This window comes from Rutidosis leptorrhynchoides, chromosome 4 (genome assembly GCF_046630445.1).
Source record: "Rutidosis leptorrhynchoides isolate AG116_Rl617_1_P2 chromosome 4, CSIRO_AGI_Rlap_v1, whole genome shotgun sequence".
Taxonomy (NCBI): domain Eukaryota; kingdom Viridiplantae; phylum Streptophyta; class Magnoliopsida; order Asterales; family Asteraceae; genus Rutidosis; species Rutidosis leptorrhynchoides.
This window is the reverse complement of record NC_092336.1, coordinates 440,607,081-440,632,493: the sequence shown is the minus strand read 5'-3', so window position 1 is coordinate 440,632,493 and position 25,413 is coordinate 440,607,081.

The window sequence follows — 25,413 nt, the reverse complement described above, 5'->3', positions numbered from 1 at the left end:
AAAGTTATAAAAAGTACAATTTTTATAAAAATATTATTTTTATATTATTTATTTTATAAAACTATTTATTTTATATATTAATAAAACTAATTAAACTAAAAATACAAATTAATAATAAAAACTAAAACTAATTAATTTAAAATTAAACCCTAATTAGGGTTTTAATAATAATAATAAATAATACTCCGTAATTAATGCAGAATTAGGGTTTGACCAGGCGTGTCAGGGTGTGCTACGCGATCTCGTAGCTATGTGGCTTGTCTCCTCCGAGATCGCGGAGTGCAATTTTACCGGATTAAAAACTGGGCTAAAACAGTTCGGCCCAATTTAATATTTTATTAAAAACAATGTTGGGCTTCGACGGGTTTCGGCCCAATTAAATTTTTTATATTTTTGAATTTTAATATTTAAAAACGTATTTTTACAAAACTAATTAAAACTTAATAAAAATCTTTTTTTTATAGCGTTTCGCTTTGACTTTCCCCGGCAGCGGCGCCAAAAATATTTGATGTGTGCGAGGTGTACTAGGAAATAGTATTAATTTTTACAAGGAAATACTATTAAATACGATACAATTTTACACAAGATATTTATTTATTTATAGAATGGATATACCTAAACCTTGCTACAACACTTATAGGCAGTGTACCTAATCGTACAGTAGTGTAGTTTTTAGTAAGTCCGGTTCGTTCCACAGGGAGACTTAAAACAAGCTTAACGCTATATTTTTAACTTATAATTATAAAAATACAAAAATATATAAATAATATTATTATTATAAAAAGGGGGTTTTTACCGTTTAATGACCGGTTTGTCGATTTTAAAACTTTAGTCGCAGTTAAAACCTAATGTAAAATATTAAAAATAAATATAACTTAATTTAAAGCGTAAAGTAAATAACGATAATGAAATTGCAATAAATAAATGTGCGATAAAATAAAATTGCGATAATTAAAGAGTACGATAATTAAAAATTCAATTAAATAAAATGACAATAAATAAAAGTGCGATAATTAAAAGTGCAATTAAATATGAAATATATAAACTATGCTTATTTAAACTTCCGTAATCATGATGTTTGACGTGTTGATTTTAGTTTTATTACCATGGGTTAATTGTCCTTTGTCCTGGATTATTCGATATGTCCATACGGATTTGTCCATAATAGTCCATCAGTCATAATCATAAAGTGCGAGAGTCTTCGTCAAATTATTCTTATTCCCGAAGGCAAATATTCCAACTAATTGGGGATTCGAATTGTAACAAAGTCTTAATACTTTGTTTAATAAATACACCAGGTTATCGACTGCGTGTAGTCCAAGGTTTTACTACTTTGTTAACAATTACACCAATTACCCTTGAATGTAATCCACCCCTGTTTCAACAATTCTATTAACTATTAATCCAGTTCCGTGTCCGGTAAAATGAACAATTATTGGTATTTATAGATATCCCGCCCACCGTACCCAGTCAAGCGTATGTGGTTATATATAAATACGTCAAATTATAAGTCTATATATTAAATTAATGAGGTATCATTTAGTTAATATAAAACCCATTAATAGCTCATAGTCTAATTTTCACAAGTGTCGTTCTTTTATCCAAACCTTAATTATGGTCCAAAGCCCAATTACCCAATTTTAATATTTAGCCCAACATCACGATTACTTCGGAATTAAATAAGCATAATAATAACTTAGCTACGAGACATTAAATAAAAAATAACATTAACCATAACTTACAGTGATTAAAAATAGCGTAGCGTTACACGGACAGAATTTCAACTTACACCCTTACAACATTCACTAACATACCCTTATTATTAGAATTAAAATTAAAATTAAAATTAAAATTATAATATATATATATATATATATATATATATATATATATATATATATATATATATATATATCTTTACGTATGATGAAAAGAAAAAGAAGTGTAAAATATCGATCTAATGCGTTGCCTTTTATAGGCCCCATTTCAGTTTTGGTGTGCTCCATGATCTTGAAGGGTTTCTCCTTCACAGCTCCGCGATTGCGGAGTAGTGGATTACAGCTCATCCAAGTTTGGCTCCTAGCATGCCGACGGATTTTTTTTAATAAATAAATATAATATATATATAATTTTAAGAATTATTTATATATTATATTATATTTATATGCATAATTGACTTGTAATTTTCGCTCCGTTGTGTCGTGCATTGAAAGTTGACTTAGGTCCCGGTTCCGAATTTTCGAACGTCCTTGCGTACAATTTAATATCTTGTACTTTGCGTTTTGTAACTTGTACTTTTGTCATTTCTCGAAGCTTCTCATCAATAAATTGAACCTCTTGGATCGTACTTTGTACTTTTGAGCTTTTTGGTCGTTTGCGTCTTTAAATCGTCGAATCTGCCTTTTGTCTTCACCTTTTAATATTTAAACGAATATCACTTGTAAATAGAACAACTGCAACTAAAAGCTTGTCTTTCTTGAGGAATAATGCTATGAATTATGTGTTCGTTTTTAGCATTATCAGGTGCGCGGCGCGCACCCACACCTGTGCGCGGCGCGCACAGGGCCTGGAAGCCTGATAATGCTAAAAACGAACATATATTTCATAGCATTATCCCTCAAGAAAGACAAGCTTTTAGTTGCAATTGTTCTATTTACAAGTGATATTCGTTTAAATAATAAAAGGTGAAGACAAAAGACAGATTCGACAAATTGAAGACGCAAACGACCAAAAAGCTAAAAAGTGCAAAGTACAAGCAAAGAGGTTCCAATTATTGATAAGAAACGTCTCAAAATTACAAGAGTACAAGATTCAAAACGCAAAGTACAAGATATTAAATTATACGAAAAGACGTTCGAAAATTCGGAATCGGGACCAGAGTCAACTCTCAACGCTCGACGCAACGGACTAAAAATTACAAGTCAACGGAGTACAAGAATATAATATAATATATATAATTAAATTTAATTATATATATTATATTATATAATAAATAAATAAGCAGCCCACGTTTTTGTAGACTTTTGAGCCTCCCCAGCTGGCCATGCGATCGCATGAGCCTGAAGGGCAAAGCTCATGCGATCGCATGAGCTCCTTTTCCAGCCCACATGCCTATAAAAATTCGCATTCTGGTGAACATCATATCATATATCAATCTCTCTATCTAAACGTATATATATATATATATATATATATATATATATATATATATATATATATATATTTTAATTTTAATTTTTATTTTAATTTCTAATAATAAGGGTATGTTAGCGAATATTGTAAGGGTGTAAGTCGAAATTATGTCCGTGTAACGCTACGCTATTTTTAATCATTGTAAGTTATGTTCAACCTTTTTAATTTAATGTATTGTAGCTAAGTTATTATTATGCTTATTTAAATCGAAGTAATCATGATGTTGGGCTAATTACTAAAATTGGGTAATTGGGCTTTGTACCATAATTGAGGTTTGGACAAAAGAACGACACTTGTGGAAATTAGACTATGGGCTATTAATGGCCTTTATATTTGTTTAACTAAATGATAGTTTGTTAATTTTAATATAAAGATTTACAATTGCACGTCCCTATAAATAACCATATACACTCGATCGGACACGATGGGCGGGGTATTTATATGTACGAATAATCGTTCATTTAACCGGATACGGAAATGGATTAATAGTCTATGGAATTATTAAAACAGGGGTAAAATTATGTACAAGGACACTTGGCATAATTGATAACAAAGTATTAAAACCTTGGGTTACACGCAGTCGATATCCTGGTGTAATTATTAAACAAAGTAATAAAACCTTGTTACAGTTTAAGTCCCCAATTAGTTGGAATATTTGACTTCGGGTATAAGGATAATTTGACGAGGATACTCGCACTTTATATTTATGACTGATGGACTGTTATGGACAAAAACCAGACGGACATATTAAATAATCCAGGACAAAGGACAATTAACCCATGGGCATAAAACTAAAATCAACACGTCAAACATCATGATTACGGAAGTTTAAATAAGCATAATTTTTTTATTTCATATTTAATTTCCTTTATTTTACATTTAATTACACTTCTAATTATCGCACTTTTATTTATTGTCATTGTATTTAATTGCACTTTTAATTATCGTACTTTTTAATTATCGCAATTTTATTTTATCGCACTTTTATTTATCGCAATTTCCTTATCGTTATTTACTTTACGCTTTAAATTAAGTTATATTTATTTTTATTATTTTACATTAGGTTTTAACTGCGACTAAAGTTTTTAAAATCGACAAACCGGTCATTAAACGGTAAAAACCCCCCTTTTATAATAATAATATTACTTATTTATATATTTGTATTTTTATAAATTAAAACTAATATAGCGTTAAGCTTTGGTTAAAGATTTTTCCCTGTGGAACGAACCGGACTTACTAAAAACTACACTACTGTACGATTATGTACACTGCCTATAAGTGTTGTAGCAAGGTTTAAGTATATCCATTCTTTAAATAAATAAATATCTTGTGTAAAATTGTATCGTATTTAATAGTATTTCCTAGTAAAATATACACTATTTCATATACACCTCGCATAACATCAAAGCCCGCTGTCCACTTTTTCCAATTTTCGCAAAAAGATCTCTTGCTTCCCGACACTTTTAGACCAAACGCTCTTCACAACAATTTATATTAGTTAAAACTAACATGTTCCAATAATAAAATGAGTTTTACGAGACCGGGCCCACATTGGCCGTTTTACGACTTTCGTACAAACTACAAGTTTTCGACCACATGATTTTTAACACAAAATAAAGACCGAGCATGGCGATTGGGGATACGCTACCCAATCCTAATCAATCCAAAAGCAAGATCTTCTAAAGCAACTATGCGAGTCCACTAGTCCCCACTTACCCGAGCCACCGCATCCATGCAATCTATAAAAATGTAAACAACGAGAGGGTAAGCTAACGCTTAGTGAGTGAAAATATACTACATACATATATATGCATAAAATGGACACGCCACACAAATAATCAAATACCGCATACCCGAGCATCCAAGCATAAAGGCGAGATAATCTAAGCATACTGTACGATCACTAAGCAACAAGCAAAATATGCATCAACAAACATAAGTTCACCAACGACGATGTGAACAACGCCAAGAAGCTACACCCGGAGGGTTAGCTACATCACGACAATAAAACAATATATACATAAAAATATATAAACGAATAAGGTTAACCCCTTAACCCATTACCGAATACCAAACACCACGATGAAGATTGGCTGAACAACCCGAGCCTTAGTGAATTCGCACAACCCGATATTCACTTCTTCACCAATTCAACAACCGAGGTTGGCCGAACTACCTGAGCCTTAGTGAATTCGCACAACCCGAGATTCACTACCTCATCACAAGATGACCGAACAACCCGAGTCATCATGAATCCGCACTACCCGAGATTCACTACCCAAAATATTATGAATATGAGCAAACCGATATTCATTTCCCACTCCATAACCCACGCCGTCGGGGTTATAACTCCAAATCACAATCCATGTGATATCGTACATACAAGTGTGCAACTCGCCAATGGTGGTCAACCAAAACGCACAACCGTGCCAATTGGACCTATTACAAGTCCATAAAAATCCACCTATATGTGAAGTGAGCTCTATAACCGAGAACCACTTCACCCGACCCGCACCCATCCTACACATACATATGCACATAGGATATTAACACTCACCGTGTCGCCTTGATGAATGCTTCCAAGTAATCCGCAACACGTCAATGGAAAATACCTAATCAATTCATCACAAATACAACAACACACTTAGAGTGGATTTACAACCAACTCAATTCGACAATTAGTGCAAATTCGACCAATTGCACTCATAACCACAAAACGCGTCCAAACTAACCAATAATCACTAACACTAGTGACAATGGTCCTAATATGCCAAATTAACCCAAACATAAGTGTAAAACACTTAAAATTCTCAAAATCACCCATAAACCCTAATTTTGACTCAATTCAAAATTAGTCTTTCAAACACACCAAATGGGTTCCAATACTTCTATAATAATAATATTACTTATTTATATATTTGTATTTTTATAAATTAAAACTAATATAGCGTTAAGCTTTGGTTAAAGATTTTTCCCTGTGGAACGAACCGGACTTACTAAAAACTACACTACTGTACGATTAGGTACACTGCCTATAAGTGTTGTAGCAAGGTTTAAGTATATCCATTCTTTAAATAAATAAATATCTTGTGTAAAATTTAATAGTATTTTATACCCCTTAGCTTTAACATCAAGTATTTTTGGCGCCGCTGCCGGGGACCGAAATCTAGCTTAAAGCCGGAAGCGCAACGCTAATATAAAAAAAAATGGATTTTTATTTTTAGTTTACTTTTATTAAAATACGCTTTTGTAAAAATACGTTTTAAAAATTCAAAAATATAAAAAGAAAACAAAAATATAAATATTTTTAAGATTTTGTTAAATATATAAGTTTTATAAAGTTTCTTTATTTTTATTTTAGTTTGTAAAAATATAAATTTTATTTAAATATTTTGTAATTATATTATATAAATATTTAAAACAGAAAAAAAAAATAATAAATACTCGAGCCCGGTACTGTTACAGCCCGTAAACTGGCCCAAAATTCAAGCTCATGCGATCGCATGAGCCCGAAGGCATAAACTCATGCGATCGCATGAGGTCTTCTGACAGGCCACATACAACCCTAATTCAGTAATCATTACGGAGTATTATTATTAATTATACTTAAACCCTAATTAGGGTTTAGTATTTTATTAGTTAATTTAGTTTTGTTATTTAATTTGTATTTAAAGTTTTAATTAGTTTTATAAATATATAAAAATTAATACTTTTATAAAATAAATAATATAAAAATAATATTTTTATAAAAATTGTACTTTTTACAACTTTTAGTATATTTTTATATTTTATCCCTTTTTTAATTGTTTTAGCGTAATTTTTATATTTTTCACTCGTACTTTGTATTAAACTTAGTTTTTGCCATAGTTATTTTTATTTCTAGATTTTTAGGCTTTGCCGTAAAATCTTTTAAGTGCTTTTTCTTTAGACTAAGGTTTAGGTGCTTTAGAATTTTGCGACGCCGTTCTTCGCGCTACTTTCTTATTTTTTATTTTTCGACGCCTTTTACCTATGTATCAATTATCACTCCAATTAGTAATCTCAATTTACAATTTTAATTTTAAGTTAGTGATAGTAATAAGGTTGGGTTAGTCGAGTGTTTTAAAGTTTTATAAGTCACTCTTTTTCTTTCTTATTTTTCGACGCCTTTTATTTTTCAACCCTTTTCTTTTTCGACCTTTTCCGACGCGCTCTTTTTCTTTCTTATTTCTCGTCATTCTAGTTTTAGGACATAGATTTTTATTCTACTTCTTATCTAAATTTCTTAAAATTACGAAAATTTATTTTAAGTGGTTAAATTGATAGACATCAAAATTTTCTAGTTCGTAGTAATAGTTGGATTTGTACGTGGACCGGGTTATTGGAGTCAAACAGTACTCAATTATATTGAGACCAAACGAATCCTGCCCCTCTGCTGCATCTTTTGGCTATTCGAAACGTGGGCAAAATCAGAAAAGTCTATTAATTGGATAACTTATATAATTTTTCTTTCCTTTTAAAAACTAATAGGATATTCAGTGAATGCACCGAGCAAGACGTTCATCACCTTTTGTACGTTCACCACCTGTAACTCGATCAAGACATCTAACAAATATTGTCGCCGTTGATTTTTCTTTAGAATCGTCATCCAGTCGACCAAGTACTCCAATTCAAATTTCCGATAATCCATTTTTTGAACCCGACCTCACAATTGAGAATCCGGAGAATATTCAGGGACGATTCATAGATCCTGAACCATTAATTTTTCCTCCGGAACCACCAATCATTCAAACAGAGATTGTTGAGGAATGAACCATTAAATCAGAATCCTCTAGTGATTCAGATTCAACAAATTCAATCATGAAAAATCTGGAACCTTTAAGTATGGAAGACCGAATGCGAGCTAAACGCACTGGCCAAGGTTACGCAATTACTCATCCAGACATTAATGCGCCAGATTATGAAATCAAAGGACAAATTCTACATATGGTGACTAATCAATGCCAATTTAGTGGTGCGCCGAAGGAAGATCCAAATGAACATCTTCGTACCTTTAATAGGATCTGCACACTTTTTAAAATCCGAGAAGTGGAGGATGAATAGATATATCTCATGTTATTTCCCTGGACTTTAAAGGGAGAAGCCAAAGATTGGTTGGAATCGTTACCTGAAGGGGCGATTGATACATGGGACGTTTTAGTTGAAAAATTTCTTAAACAATTCTTTCCGGCATCTAAAGCCGTAAGACTTCAAGGAGAAATTGTTACGTTCACACAGAAACCGAATGAAACTCTATATGAGGTGTGGAGAAGATTTGGAAAGTTATTAAGAGGATGTCCGCAACATGGTTTAGACACCTGTCAAATAGTACAAATATTCTACCAAGGATGCGACATCACTACAAGGAAAGACATCGATATAGCAGCTGGTGGTTCCATTATGAAGAAAACCGAAACTGATGCTTACAAAATTATTGATAACACTGCTTCCCACTCACATGAGTGGCACCAAGAAAAAGATATCGTTAGATCATCTAAAGCAGCTAGAGCCGATTCTAAACATGACTTAGATATTCACTAAAGATGACTAAAGATATTCACTCAATACGAATTAGTTGTGAGCAGTGTGGAGGACCACATTTGACAAAAGATTGTCTCAGTATTGAACTAACAATGGAACAAAGAGAGAATATTTCATACATAAACCAAAGGCCTGGAAATAATTATCAGAATAATTATCAACCGCCAAGACCAATTTACAATCAAAACCAGAATTATAATCGAAATGTTTCATACAACAATCAACAAGGTCCTAGCAATCAACAAATATCCAATAATACTTACAATCAGCAAAGACCTAATTTTCAAAACAAACCACAAACCGATGATAAAAAGCCGAATTTAGAAGATATGATGACAAAGCTAGTTGAAACTCAAACGCTGTTTTTCACATCTCAAAAACAAACCAATGAACAAAATGCTCAAGCATTTAGAAATCAACAAGCTTCTATTCAAAATTTGGAACAAGAAGTAAGTAACCTAGCAAGGTTAATAGGTGAAAGAAAACCGGGAAGTCTACCTAGTGATACAAATGCAAACCCCCGGAATGAAACAGCTAAAGCCATTACCTCAAGAAGTGGTATTACACTTAAACCACCTGAAATACCTGTAATTTCTGATGAAGCTATTCCTACTCCACAAGAACCTCAACCTGAGCAAGATAAGGAAACAGAACCGGTAGTTGAAAAGATTAATGAAGATAACACAGTTAAGGCTAAACCTTATGTTAAACCATACCAACCACCACTTCCTTACCCGAGTAAAATGAAAAAAGAGAAACTTGAAGCCGAGCAATCCAAATTCTTGGATATGTTTAAACAGATAAATGTAAATCTTCCTTTCGTTGATGTGATTTCAGGAATGCCAAGATATGCTAAATTCTTGAAAGATCTAATCACAAATAGAAAGAAAATGGAAGAACTCTCGGCTGTTACTATGAATGCAAATTGTTCTGCAGTGCTATTGAATAAGATACCAGAAAAATTATCAGATCCAGGAAGTTTCACAATTCCATGTTTTCTGGGAAGTCTTAGTTCAATAGAAGCATTGGCAGATTTAGGTGCTAGTATAAATTTAATGCCGTATTCACTATACACTAAACTAGACCTTGGAGAATTGAAACCAACACGAATAAGCATACAACTAGCCGATCGATCAGTAAAATATCCTAGAGGGATAATGGAGAACATGCTAGTTAAAGTTGGTACTTTAGTATTTCCAGTAGATTTTGTTATTCTGGACATGGAAGAAGATTCTCAAGTTCCTCTCATATTAGGAAGACCATTCTTGAACACGGCTAAAGCAATGATAGACATGTTTGGTAAGAAACTGACCCTAAGTATAGAGGACGAGAGTGTTACCTTTTCAGTTGATAGAGCAATGCAACAACCGCAATCTGCAGATGATACATGCTATTATATTCAAACTATAGATTCACATGCAGAATTGTTAGAAGAATTTCCAGAATTACAAGGAACAGGAGAATGTTCTTTAGGGGAAGGAACTGAACCAATTGATGAAACTGAAATGTTTGCTACACTAATGGCTAATGGATATGAACCAATAATAGAAGAAATTCAAATGCTAAAAGAAGAAGACAGATATCGATATAAATCATCGATAGAAGAACCTCCGACATTAGAGTTAAAGCCACTTCCAAACCATTTGGAATACACTTATTTACATGGTGAATCTGAATTACCTGTAATAATATCGTCTTCTCTTACTGAAAATGAGAAATCACAACTCATTTCTGTGTTAAAAACTCATAAACCAGCTATTGCATGGAAGATTCATGATATTAAAGGAATAAGTCCTTCGTATTGCACACATAAAATCCTTATGGAAGAAGGTCATAAAACGTATGTGCGATGCCAACGAAGACTAAATCCTAAAATGCAAGATGTAGTTAAGAAAGAAATTATTAAACTGCTTGATGCAGGTTTAATTTATCCAATTTCTGATAGTCCATGGGTAAGCCCAGTTCAATGCGTACCTAAGAAAGGTGGCATGACTGTCATTACAAATGAGAAAAATGAACTTATTCCTACTAGGACTGTAACAGGATGGCGTGTTGTATTGATTATAGAAAATTAAATGACGCCACCAGAAAAGATCACTTTCCCTTACCTTTCATTGATCAAATGTTGGAAAGGTTAGCCGGAAACAGTTACTATTGTTTTCTAGATGGTTTTTCCGGATATTTTCAAATTCCAATAGCACCCGAAGACCAAGAGAAAACCACATTCACGTGCCCTTATGGTACTTTTGCTTACAAACGCATGCCATTTGGACTTTGCAACGCCCCTGCAACCTTTCAAAGGTGCATGATGGCGATTTTTCATGACATGATAGAAGAATGCATGAAAGTTTTCATGGATGACTTTTCAGTCTTCGGTGATACATTTGAATCATGTCTAGTTAATCTGGAACGAATGCTTATTAGATGCGAACATTCAAATCTAGTACTTAATTGGGAGAAATGCCATTTCATGGTTAAAGAAGGCATCGTTCTTGGACATAAAATCTCAAAGGAAGGAATTAAAGTGGATAGAGCTAAAGTAGATATAATTGCTAAACTTCCACATCCCACCAATGTTAGAGGAGTTAGGAGTTTTCTAGGGCATGCCAGTTTTTACCGACGTTTCATAAAAGATTTTTCTAAAATTGCCACTCCTATGAATAAACTCCTAGAAAAGGATGCTCCATTCATCTTTTCAGATGAATGTATCAAATCTTTTAATATACTTAAAGAAAAAATCACTAATACGCTGATCACGATAACACCAAATTGGAATCTACCGTTTGAACTTATGTGCGATGCAAGTGATTTTGCAATGGGAGCCATTTTAGGACAAAGGATTGAAAAACGATTTCAACCTATATATTATGCTAGTAAGACGTTACAAGGAGCACAAATGAACTATATAACTACTGAAAAAGAACTCCTTGCTATTGTCTTTGCTTTTGACAAATTTCGTTCATATCTCGTTCTAGCAAAAACGGTGGTCTATACCGACCATTCTGCTCTTAGATACCTATTTTCGAAACAAGATGCCAAACCAAGATTAATCTGGTGGATCTTACTCTTACAAGAGTTCGATATTGAAATCCGAGATAAAAAGGGAGCAGAAAATCTCGCCGCTGATCATCTTTCTCGTCTTGAAAATCCCGAATTAGAAGTTCTAAATAAATCGGCCATACAAGACAACTTTCCTGATGAATATCTATTGAAGATAGATTATAATTAAATTCCATGGTTTGCAGACTATGCAAACTACTTAGTATGTGGATTCCTTGAAAAAGGATTATCGTACCAAAAATGAAAGAAATTCTTCAGTGATATAAAACACTATTTCTGGGAAGATCCACATTTGTTTAAAAGTTGTCCAGATGGAATAATACGCCGATGTGTATTCGGAGATGAAGCCAATCAAATCTTAAACCATTGTCACACAGGACCAACAGGAGGGCATTATGGGCCTCAACTCACAGCAAGAAAAGTTTATGATGCTGGATTCTATTGGCCTACAATTTACAAGATGCACACCTTCTTTGCAAATCCTGTGATGCTTGTCAAAGGGCCGGAAAAATAAGTCAACGTGATGAAATGCCACAAAATGTCATTCATGTATGTGAAGTATTTGACATTTGGGGTATTGACTTTATGGGTCCATTTCCAAAATCTCATAATAATCTATATATTCTCGTAGCCATTGATTATGTATCTAAATGGGCGGAAGCACAAGCTCTCCCAACTAACGATGCACGAGTTGTAGTCAACTTTTTAAAACGTCTTTTTGCAAGGTTTGGAACACCGAAAGCTTTAATAAGTGATCGGGGTACTCATTTCTGTAACAATCAACTTGAGAAAGTTCTTAAAAGATATGGAGTAACTCATAAAATCTCCACTGCATATCATCCACAAACAAGTGGACAAGTTGAAAATACCAACCTAGCTTTAAAACGTATTCTAGAGAAAACCGTAGGATCAAATCCGAAGGAATGGTCCATTAAATTGGAGGATGCACTCTGGGCTTTTAGAACAGCCTACAAAACTCCAATTGGAACCATACCTTTTAGACTCGTTTATGGAAAAGCATGTCATCTTCCATTAGAAATTGAACACAAAGCATTTTGGGCTTTGAAGACATGTAATCTTGATTTACATGAAGCTGGACGTCTACGGTTAAGTCAACTAAACGAATTAGAAGAATTAAGACATGAAGCATACGAAAATTCGTTAATCTATAAGGAAAGAACGAAGAAATGGCATGATAAAAGAATCAGAAGTTCAAAGAATTTAAAGAAGGAGACAGAGTTCTTCTTTTCAATTCACGATTCAAGCTATTTCCTGGAAAATTGAAATCAAGATGGTCTGGACCATTCATAGTCAAAAGAGTTTTCCCGTACGGAACAGTAGAATTAATAAATTCAAATGGGATTGAATTTAAAGTTAATGGTTACAGAGTTAAACACTACATAGATAGTCCGATGGAAGTCGACAATGAAGTTAATCACAATTTCGACACCACAGGTAACTAAGTGTGGGGAGAATCAAGTCTTTAAAGGATAATATGTATTTCTGTTAGAGTTAGATTTTCTGTTTTCGTGTAGTTCTCGAAAATGGAACCCGAATGGTCTTTCCCTAGCAGACCCTAAAGAACTAGTCTTCTCCCCCCATTCTGAATTTTTATTTTTTTTAGGTTTTTACGAAATGAAGACTTCCTGTGAACTAAACCATGGTCTAATGCTACACGCTTTGATCACTAAACGAAATAATAACACACTTCCGAGTGAACTGGTATCAGTAATCAGAGAAAAATTGGACGGAGTAAGAAAAGAATCCAGATGCGAAGATAATAAGTTACAATTTGGTAAAGGAAAATCAAAATCCGCAGCGAAAAGAAGAGCACGACACCTTGAAAAATGTCACAAATGCGGAAAATGGTCACACGAAGGTAAATGTTCAAATAATCAAACCTATTCAAACACCGAATTTGTTACTTTATGCAGAGATGGACCGTTCATATGTTTAGAAGAAAAAACATTAAATGCTCGAGGTTACGCCTATGTAGCCATGAAAAATCAATTAGTCTGACTATCTTATGAGTGGGCTAGAGCATATCACTAAGAATACTATTTCACAGGTAAGTTTGTACAGTTTTTATTTTTATTTTTATTTTTAACCTTTTGATAATAAACGCTAATTTGTTCGCTATAAAGTATTAAATTGGTATTCGATGAAAGTAGGTCTTGCGACCGAAATTATTGATATCATACAAAAATTTATTACATCACTGCTTAATTTAACGTTTATTCTTAAGGTATAAATATCTTTAATCAATCAAACCAAAATATTTCAAAAATTCGTCATGAGTTAAATTAGGTCATGGAACCGAAATTACTTTACCGAAAAGAAGGGCGCATATTTTTGATAATATTTGATTGATTAAAGTGGGATAAAAGCCAAAAAGATTTTTAATTTTATTTTTACCATATTTTTAAAACTAATATTAAATTAATATTGTGCAATTTTTAAAATTAATATATTTAAAATTATAAATATTTGAAAAATTAATATTTTTAATATAAGTTTGTATGTATAAAAACAAAAATATAATTTAAGTTTGGTGTGAATTTTTAAAATATGAATTTTTAATTTTATGCATTTTAAATTTAAGTTTGGTGTGAATTTAAAAAACAAAAATTTACTTTATTTCGCTAAGTTAAAAATATGATTTTTTAAAATTCATCGTAAGTTGAAGAGTAGGTCGTTGAACCGAAATTGCTTTACCCGAGGGAGGGACGAGAACTTTTATTATCATTATTTTTAATCTTATTGAATTAAAGTATGCCAAAAATATTAAAAAAAAAGAAACCCAAAAATATTTACTTTTAAAAACCGCGCTTTAAATTGACAAATTTTAAAATTTTGTCGAGGGACGGACTAGGACAACGATCCGAAACACCCTCGCTCCTAAAGGAAAACAAATTTTTAAAATTTTATTAATTTTATGTTTTATAAAGTATAAGGTTTTAATATAAAAAAAAGGGTGAAAGCACTGTAGCCGGCACCCCATGCGATCGCATGGGGTTTACACACCAACCTCATGCGATCGCATGCGGCTGGATTTCTGGCTAGATCAAAACTCTCAGCGAGCTGTTCTGTCTCCATACCACAACACACACACACACACATATACGAAACTCTCTCAAAATATCACCAAATTTCATCATTTTTCCACCGTAATTCATCAAATTTTTCGCTCTAATCATGCCTAGATTCTCATTCTTCAGTAAAAAGGTAAAAATTACACCCCTAAACTCATAAATTTGCTAGTTTTTGTGATAATTACCAATATTTTACCTAATGCAATTTTGTTAATTTCTAGTGTAATTAGTGTTAAATTGTTAGTATTTTATGCATGTATAACCTAGATTGATGCTATTTAACATGATTTGAAGCCAAAAACTTCAAAATTTTTAGAAATCTAGGGTTTGTGTTCTTGAGCAATTTGGGGCTTTTTGATATAAACAGGTTATGGCCAATTTTTGTCATGAATTATTGCTAAATTGAGTAATGTAACATGTTTAGGTAGTTAAATGATCCAAACATTGATCCTAAACATAATTTTTGGAGATTAAAGTGGACTTTTTAGTCCAAAATTCATGAACTTGATTAATTTGATATAATTGCCAATTGAGACTTGTTTAATTGTTAGTAATGACTATTTTGACATGTTATTTGAGTTAAATGCTTATGAACTTTGTCTACATTTTCATATGTGCTTATTTGGAAAAGTGTAGAATTGTGAAAAATTGTGAAAATGTGTATAAGTTTAATTTTGATTTAACATGTTATTGTGATTATTTTAAATTGTTATTTTGCTAACACTAATGCATACTTGGATGTACAAACTTTGTGTTTAATGTGTTTTGCAGAAAGCCGATACTGGAGGTTCAGGAGCATCATCATCTAGACAGCCTGCTCCAGCTCCAGAACCAGAACCAGAAATGCAATATGAACCTGAACAACAACCACAACAGGAACCACAACATCAACCTGAACAGCACGTACCTTATTATGATCCGTTACAGTTACCTAATGAATTGACAGTATTTCCGCCGCATCCGCCTGTTGAATACCCAACAATTCCGGAACACACGTTACATCCTAATTTGAGATTCGATAGACGATGGAGAGGTTACCCATCATATCAAAGTAATAAGTTCAAATTAGTAACAAAAGAGGTAGAGGTGCCAAGGATAATTGATTGGAATCCTTTGAAAACGGTCCATCTAGCTGACCGTGTTAGACAGCATTTGGTACAAAGGTATGGCAGTTCTTCTTTTACAGATTGGATACGTCTTTTCACCATTCGTAGACCTGTATATAAGGAATGGTGTGTTGAGTTGATGAGTACTATAGCTTTAAATGTAGATGTAGATAGGTTAGATGATAGAAGTTTTCTTAGATTTATCCTTGGCGGTAGGATGTACAGGATGTCCATGATGGACATGGCCAGGGCATTACAGATTTACACTCCTAGTGAATTGCTACTACTCGATTGTATGAGTTTGATTTATCGGGGTGAAAGGGTAGATAGGAACTTTGACGCTGACGCCGTTTGGAGGCGTATGTCAAACTATAATGTTTTTACACTAGGAGGGAAACACTCCTACTTACATATTAACAAAGCCGAGCTTCATGTGATTCATAGATTTTTGGCTAACTCGATTACACAAAGAGGTCACAATAAGGAGAAACTGACCTTACATGATTTATTCTACCTAAAGTGTATTCGGGATCCGAGAAGCTTTGTTAATATCCCTTACTGTGTTGGTTTTTATTTATCTAAAATGGTCGAAGGAATGCAGGAAGGGAGTATAATAGGTGGAGGTATTTTTGTTACTCTCATTGGAGAGTATTTAGGTGTTGATAGAAACCGAGGGGGTCCATTACAGCTTTGTAGAGAACAGGATGAGACCATAGGATTGCGGGTTTATGTAGGTGCTAAGGTATTGAAGAGTAGACGCAACCAGGCACTTCCCTATGAAGGTAATCATCCACAGGTAGAAAGGGGTTCAGACGAAGAAATGGAGGAAGTGGAAGACATCAGGGATGTCATTCGAGATGCTATTCTTGACGTGCACGCTCGTATAGATGAGGAATCAATGACGAGCACGGCCAGACATAGAATGTACGAGCAGTGGAACTCCGAGCGAGTATACGAGGATTATAGGCGACGCCAACATGATAGATGGTTAGTTCATCAGCACCAAATCATGAGCCAGCTATCATATCAGGTACCAAATAATTACGTGCGTACTCGACCTGCTCATTTTCCGCCACACAGCCCCGAGATCCGACCACCCTTTTACCGGTATGACTATAACCAAGCCTATCAGGACACCTATAACCAACAATGGAACCCACCTGACGAGATGAACTGGAACCCCTATCTAGACTGATTAGGTTCCATTTGGTTATTTTTATGATTTTTATGTTTTTATCTTTTTACTTTTTCATGTTTAAACTTATGTTATTGGATATATTTGTGTAACTTTTATCATTTTTATTATTATTGTGTACTAATATTTCACATTTAGGATTTGAAAGTGGGATACTAAGTCCCATTTCAAATTGCCATGCATGTTTATATTTGTATGTATGTATATTGTCGATTGTACAAAACAGGGTAAAACAGCGCATTTTCAAAGACTGGCATTAAGTTCAGCAAAAGCTAGTAATTTTGACGACAAGATGCAAAATATATGTGAAATAACAACAAGACGGAATGAACAAATGATATGCACCATTTATCATTCAACACAAACAACAATATGTTTGGAAACTTTGGTAATATTTAATCATTTTTTCTGCGCTAATCACCCTCAATAATTTAAATTGTTACTGATTTCTTGCAAATGAGGGCATTGCAAGATCTTAAGTGTGGGAAGGGGTTAAATTCTTTCGAATTTTAAAATTTTTACTTTATACACTTGGTTACCATTAGAAATTCTAGTAAAGCAGTAGTTGTATTAGAATCTAGTGCTCTCTGATAATAAAGAACAGCCCTAGTCTTATATACTGACAACTCAATTCTAGTAAAATTTTTCAAAATTTTTAATTAAATGAATTCAAAATCATGTTTATACATATTTATGAACGATAAAACTAGGTGTTAACACCGAAATTATTGTTACCTCAGAAAGGACATAAATTGAGAAACAAACTAAAATGTTAGAATTCATTTAAAATGGATTGAGGAAAATAAAAAGGCAAAGAAAGGAAAATAAAAGCCAAGTGTAGGAAATTTTTACCAAGTTATTCAAAACATATATCACATAATTTTTGTACAAATAATTGAAAATACTTTTGTTTTGGACGAAAATAATCAGTTTTACCCGGTTTATGGTAATACTTTTGAAAGAACGATGGATCTACATGATGAATCATTTCCATCATTTAAAGGAAGTAAAGTCTTCCGAAAAAGAAACGCGCTTCTTGATTTAGGTCATGAAGTTGTCGTCCAGACCAGCTGTAGGTTGATGAAAAATCTAGAAAAGTCATCTCTAAAATCAGCAGGAAATCCACGGACCTCAGCATTAAACAGAGTCGCCAAGTGGTCAGACTTATCCTAACCATGAGAGGATCTGTCTCGTACAATGGGGGGCACCGTGCAAATTAGCTTGATAAGACTAATGAATCAGATCCCCAGAAAGGATAATCTCCTTAAAGATCAAAAATCAGCTTTTAAGACTGATATTACTCAATCCTAGAGATTGACCTTAAAGATTGAGAATTACAAACTCATGGAATTCAATGATATCTAAACTCGAGCTTGAACGAGAAAATATTTTGATCAAAATTTCAAACCGATTTGTTTTCTGAAAACCTATTTTCAATGCGTTTATTACCATTGAACGTAAAATCCTAGGAATTCACCTGGAATTCATTAGGTCACCTGAACCAAATCGGGTGTCAACCGTAAGAACGGTGGTTGCATAACATGGTCGAAGACAGGACCTTGTGCCAGACCAGAAAAATTATAGGATGATCTTTACTATTGCTCCTACAAAGGATAGTAATAGCATCCGACACGTTTTAGACCATGAACAAAAGCATGTCAGGGGACATTGCCTGAACAGTTGCTTGTTCAACGCTTTCCTTTACAACCAGATGGTAGTTTACCGAAAGGTAATATACGGAGCAAGTATACTGGACGTGTTGCTTTCCCAATACAAGGTTAGCAAGTGGGTGACACAAAACCGCAAGTTTTGAGCTAAAATTTTCAAATCTGAAACCCACTAAACCCCCAAAAACAATTTGCAAACACCGGTGAAGGGTTATTCCAGAAAACTTATCTAGGGTAAAAAACTAGATTTAATTTTCAAAAGATCAAATGTTTTCATAAAGATCCAATTTCCTTAAAGGATCTAAATTTTATAGTCATGTGGGACTGTAAACCACATCGTTACTACCATTGTTTATACCGCCGTATAGAAATCACTGATGTACAAAGTGTGAAGAATAAAGAGGTGATTCTAGTATTTCAAGACTATATTGCTTGAGGACAAGCAACACTCAAGTGTGGGAATATTTGATAATGCTAAAAACGAACATATATTTCATAGCATTATCCCTCAAGAAAGACAAGCTTTTAGTTGCAATTGTTCTATTTACAAGTGATATTCGTTTAAATAATAAAAGGTGAAGACAAAAGACAGATTCGACAAATTGAAGACGCAAACGACCAAAAAGCTAAAAAGTGCAAAGTACAAGCAAAGAGGTTCCAATTATTGATAAGAAACGTCTCAAAATTACAAGAGTACAAGATTCAAAACGCAAAGTACAAGATATTAAATTATACGAAAAGACGTTCGAAAATCCGGAACCGGGACCAGAGTCAACTCTCAACGCTCGACGCAACGGACTAAAAATTACAAGTCAACGGAGTACAAGAATATAATATAATATATATATAATTAAATTTAATTATATATATTATATTATATAATAAATAAATAAGCAGCCCACATTTTTGTAGACTTTTGAGCCTCCCCAGCTGGCCATGCGATCGCATGAGCCTGAAGGGCAAAGCTCATACGATCGCATGAGCTCCTTTTCCAGCCCACATGCCTATAAAAATTCACATTCTGGTGAACATCATATCATATATCAATCTCTCTATCTAAACGTATATATATATATATATATATATTTTAATTTTAATTTTAATTTTAATTTCTAATAATAAGGGTATGTTAGCGAATATTGTAAGGGTGTAAGTCGAAATTCTGTCCGTGTAACGCTACGCTATTTTTAATCATTGTAAGTTATGTTCAACCTTTTTAATTTAATGTCTCGTAGCTAAGTTATTATTATGCTTATTTAAATCGAAGTAATCATGATGTTGGGTTAATTACTAAAATTGGGTAATTGGGCTTTGTACCATAATTGGGGTTTGGACAAAAGAACGACACTTGTGGAAATTAGACTATGGGCTATTAATGGGCTTTATATTTGTTTAACTAAATGATAGTTTGTTAATTTTAATATAAAGATTTACAATTGGACGTCCCTATAAATAACCATATACACTCGATCGGACACGATGGGCGGGGTATTTATATGTACGAATAATCGTTCATTTAACCGGATACGGAAATGGATTAATAGTCTATGGAATTATTAAAACAGGGGTAAAATTATGTACAAGGACACTTGGCATAATTGATAATATAGTATTAAAACCTTGGGTTACACGCAGTCGATATCCTGGTGTAATTATTAAACAAAGTAATAAAACCTTGTTACAGTTTAAGTCCCTAATTAGTTGGAATATTTGACTTCGGGTATAAGGATAATTTGACGAGGATACTCGCACTTTATATTTATGACTGATGGACTGTTATGGACAAAAACCAGACGGACATATTAAATAATTCAGGACAAAGGACAATTAACCCATGGGCATAAAACTAAAATCAACACGTCAAACATCATGATTACGGAAGTTTAAATAAGCATAATTCTTTTATTTCATATTTAATTTCCTTTATTTTACATTTAATTGCACTTCTAATTATCGCACTTTTATTTATTATCATTGTATTTAATTGCACTTTTAATTATCGTACTTTTTAATTATCGCAATTTTATTTTATCGCACTTTTATTTATCGCAATTTCCTTATCGTTATTTACTTTACGCTTTAAATTAAGTTATATTTATTTTTATTATTTTACATTGGGTTTTAACTGCTACTAAAGTTTTTAAAATCGACAAACCGGTCATTAAACGGTAAAAACCCCCCCTTTTATAATAATAATATTACTTATTTATATATTTATATTTTTATAAATTAAAACTAATATAGCGTTAAGCTTTGGTTAAAGATTTTTCCCTATGGAACGAACCGGACTTACTAAAAACTACACTACTGTACGATTAGGTACACTGCCTATAAGTGTTGTAGCAAGGTTTAAGTATATCCATTCTTTAAATAAATAAATATCTTGTGTAAAATTGTATCGTATTTAATAGTATTTCCTAGTAAAATATACACTATTTCATATACACCTCGCATAACATCAAAGCCCGCTGTCCACTTTTTCCAATTTTCGCAAAAAGATCTCTTGCTTCCCGACACTTTTAGACCAAACGCTCTTCACAACAATTTATATTAGTTAAAACTAACAAGTTCCAATAATAAAATGAGTTTTACCAGACCGGGCCCACATCGGTCGTTTTACGACTTTCGTACAAACTACAAGTTTTCGACCACATGATTTTTAACACAAAATAAAGACCGAGCATGGCGATTGGGGATACGCTACCCAATCCTAATCAATCTAAAAGCAAGATCTTCTAAAGCAACTATGCGAGTCCACTAGTCCCCACTTACCCGAGCCACCGCATCCATGCAATCTATAAAAATGTAAACAATGAGAGGGTAAGCTAACGCTTAGTGAGTGAAAATATACTACATACATATATATGCATAAAATGGACACGCCACACAAATAATCAAATACCGCATACCGGAGCATCCAAGCATAAAGGCGAGATAATCTAAGCATACTGTACGATCACTAAGCAACAAGCAAAATATGCATCAACAAACATAAGTTCACCAACGACGATGTGAACAACGCCAAGAAGCTACACCCGGAGGGTTAGCTACATCACGACAATAAAACAATATATACATAACAATATATAAACGAATAAGGTTAACCCCTTAACCCATTACCGAATACCAAACACCACAATGAAGATTGGCTGAAAAACCCGAGCCTTAGTGAATTCGCACAACCCGATATTCACTTCTTCACCAATTCAACAACCGAGGTTGGGCGAACTACCCGAGCCTTAGTGAATTCGCACAACCCGAGATTCACTACCTCATCACAAGATGACCGAACAACCCGAGTCATCATGAATCCGCACTACCCGAGATTCACTACCCAAAATATTATGAATATGAGCAAACCGATATTCATTTCCCACTCCATAACCCATGCCGTCGGGGTTATAACTCCAAATCACAATCCATGTGATATCGTACATACAAGTGTGCAACTCGCCAATGGTGGTCAACCAAAACGCACAACCGTGCCAATTGGACCTATTACAAGTCCATAAAAATCCACCTATATGTGAAGTGAGCTCTATAACCGAGAACCACTTCACCCGACCCGCACCCATCCTACACATACATATGCACATAGGATATTAACACTCACCTTGTCGCCTTGATGAATGCTTCCAAGTAATCCACAACACGTCAATGGAAAATACCTAATCAATTCATCACAAATACAACAACACACTTAGAGTGGATTTACAACCAACTCAATTCGACACTTAGTGCAAATTCGACCAATTGCACTCATAAACACAAAACGCGTCCAAACTAACCAATAATCACTAACACTAGTGACAATGGTCCTAATATGCCAAATTAACCCAAACATAAGTGTAAAACACTTAAAATTCTCAAAATCACCCATAAACCCTAATTTTGACTCAATTCAAAATTAGTCTTTCAAACACACCAAATGGGTTCCAATACTTCTATAATCACTAACCTAGTGATTAATCTCAATTACAAGTTCTAATCATAACCAATTTTTTCACCAACCCAAAATCCACCAACAATAACAATAAACCCGATTACTAGCATCAACAAACTCACTTCAAGAGTTTAAATGGGTTTCTCTACAAATCAAGTTCAAACCCTAACTTTGAATATCAAAATCAATAATGAAATTCGGAGTTAGAACTTACCACGATAACCAAAATGTAGTTAGGAATGAGGTGAACAACTTTAACACTTGAGCTTTTGATCAAACCAAGCTTCTTCTTCTCCAAAACCCCAAATCTCTCTCTAGAATTCTCCCTCTCTCTCTAGAATAGTTGAGAGTGATGAATGGATATGAAAATGATCCAAAAGTGGATCCAAACCAGCTGATAAGGCCTGAGATTCGACCTCAAGTGAAAAGACCAAAAAGCCCTTCAATAAAATTAAAATAGAAAAAGGCAGAATTCTGTCGCTGGGCATGTGCGCGGCGCGTACACCTTATGGTGTGCGGCGCGCACCCATGTCTGGGCAGATTCTGACCTTCGTTTAATTACACAATGCTTCCTGCACTCTATGTAGCATAATTACACTTCCGTACAATAAATATTCGGGTCTTACAAAGACGCATCACAATAAACCATCATGTCTTCTACCCCTTCCGGCAACACTAACACCGGAGCTTGACATAACTTCTCTTTTAACAATCGAAAAGCAAATTCTTGCTCATTCTCCCAATTAAATCTCACGTTCTTTCTCGTCAATTTCGTCAATGGAGAAGCGATCTTAGAAAAGTCTTGGATAAACCGACAATAATAACTGGCGAATCCGAGAAAACTTCGGATTTTTGTAGGCGTAGTCGGTCGTCCCCAACTCTTTACCATCTCAATCTTTCCCGGATATACTTGAATACCATCCTTGTTCACAATATGGCCAATGAATTGAACTTTCCTTAGCCAAAATTCACATTTGGAGAATTTTGCATACAATTTCTCCTACCGCAATGTCTTCAACACATCACTCAAATGATGTTCATGTTCCTTCATACTCTTCGAATAGATAAGTATGTCATCAATGAACACAATCACCGACTTGTCCAACATAGGTTGGCACACTCGGTTCATAAGATCCATGAATGCCGCCGGTGCATTCGTAAGACCGAAAGGCATAACTACAAACTCAAAATGCCCATAACGCGTTCGAAAGGCCGTTTTCTCAATATCTTCCTCACGGACCCACATTTGATGATAGTCGGACCGTAAGTCAATTTTAGAAAAATAAGTCGAGCCTTGGAACTGATCAAATAAATCGTCAATCCGAGGGAATGGATAACGATTCTTGATTGTCACCTTGTTCAACTCACGATAATCAATGCACATCCGCATACTACCATCCTTCTTCTTCACGAATAGAACCGGAGCACCCCACGGCGAAGAACTCGGTCGAATAAAACCCTTCTCAAGCAACTCTTAGGTTTGATTTAACAACTCTTGCATTTTCTTTGGTGCTAAATGATAAGGAGTTTTAGCAATGGGAGTAGCTCCCGGAAACAACTCAATGCAAAATTCAACTTATCTTTCCGCCAGAACACTCGGTAATTCATCCGAAAAAACGTCTTCGAATTCACTAACCACCAGAATTTCACGAATGGGTGGTAGCTCTTCACGAGTATCAACTACATGAGCAAGAAAAGCATTGCCACCACTAACAAGAAAATGACGTGCCCGTGCATAAGTGTATAATGGCACAAGTCTTCTCTGAAATGTCCCGTTCTTATTGATTAAAAATGTTCCATATTAATTGATTTCGTTGCGAGGTTTTGACCTCTATATGAGACGTTTTTCAAAGACTGCATTCATTTTAAAACAAACCATAACCTTTATTTCATCAATAAAGGTTTAAAAAGCTTTACGTAGATTATCAAATAATGATAATCTAAAATATCCTGTTTACACACGACCATTACATAATGGTTTACAATACAAATATGTTACAACAAAATAAGTTTCTTGAATGCAGTTTTTACACAATATCATACAAGCATGGACTCCGAATCGCGTCCTTATTTAAGTATGCGACAGCGGAAGCTCTTAATAATCACCTGAGAATAAACATGCTTAAAACGTCAACAAAAATGTTGGTGAGTTATAGGTTTAACCTATATATATCAAATCATAATAATAGACCACAAGATTTCATATTTCAATACACATCCCATACATAGAGATAAAAATCATTCATATGGTGAACACCTGGTAACCGACATTAACAAGATGCATATATAAGAATATCCCCATCATTCCGGGACACCCTTCGGATATGATATAAATTTCGAAGTACTAAAGCATCCAGTACTTTGGATGGGGTTTGTTAGGCCCAAGAGATCTATCTTTAGGATTCGCGTCAATTAGGGTGTCTGTTCCCTAATTCTTAGATTACCAGACTTAATAAAAAGGGGCATATTCGATTTCGATAATTCAACCATAGAATGTAGTTTCACGTACTTGTGTCTATTTTGTAAATCATTTATAAAACCTGCATGTATTCTCATCCCAAAAATATTAGATTTTAAAAGTGGGACTATAACTCACTTT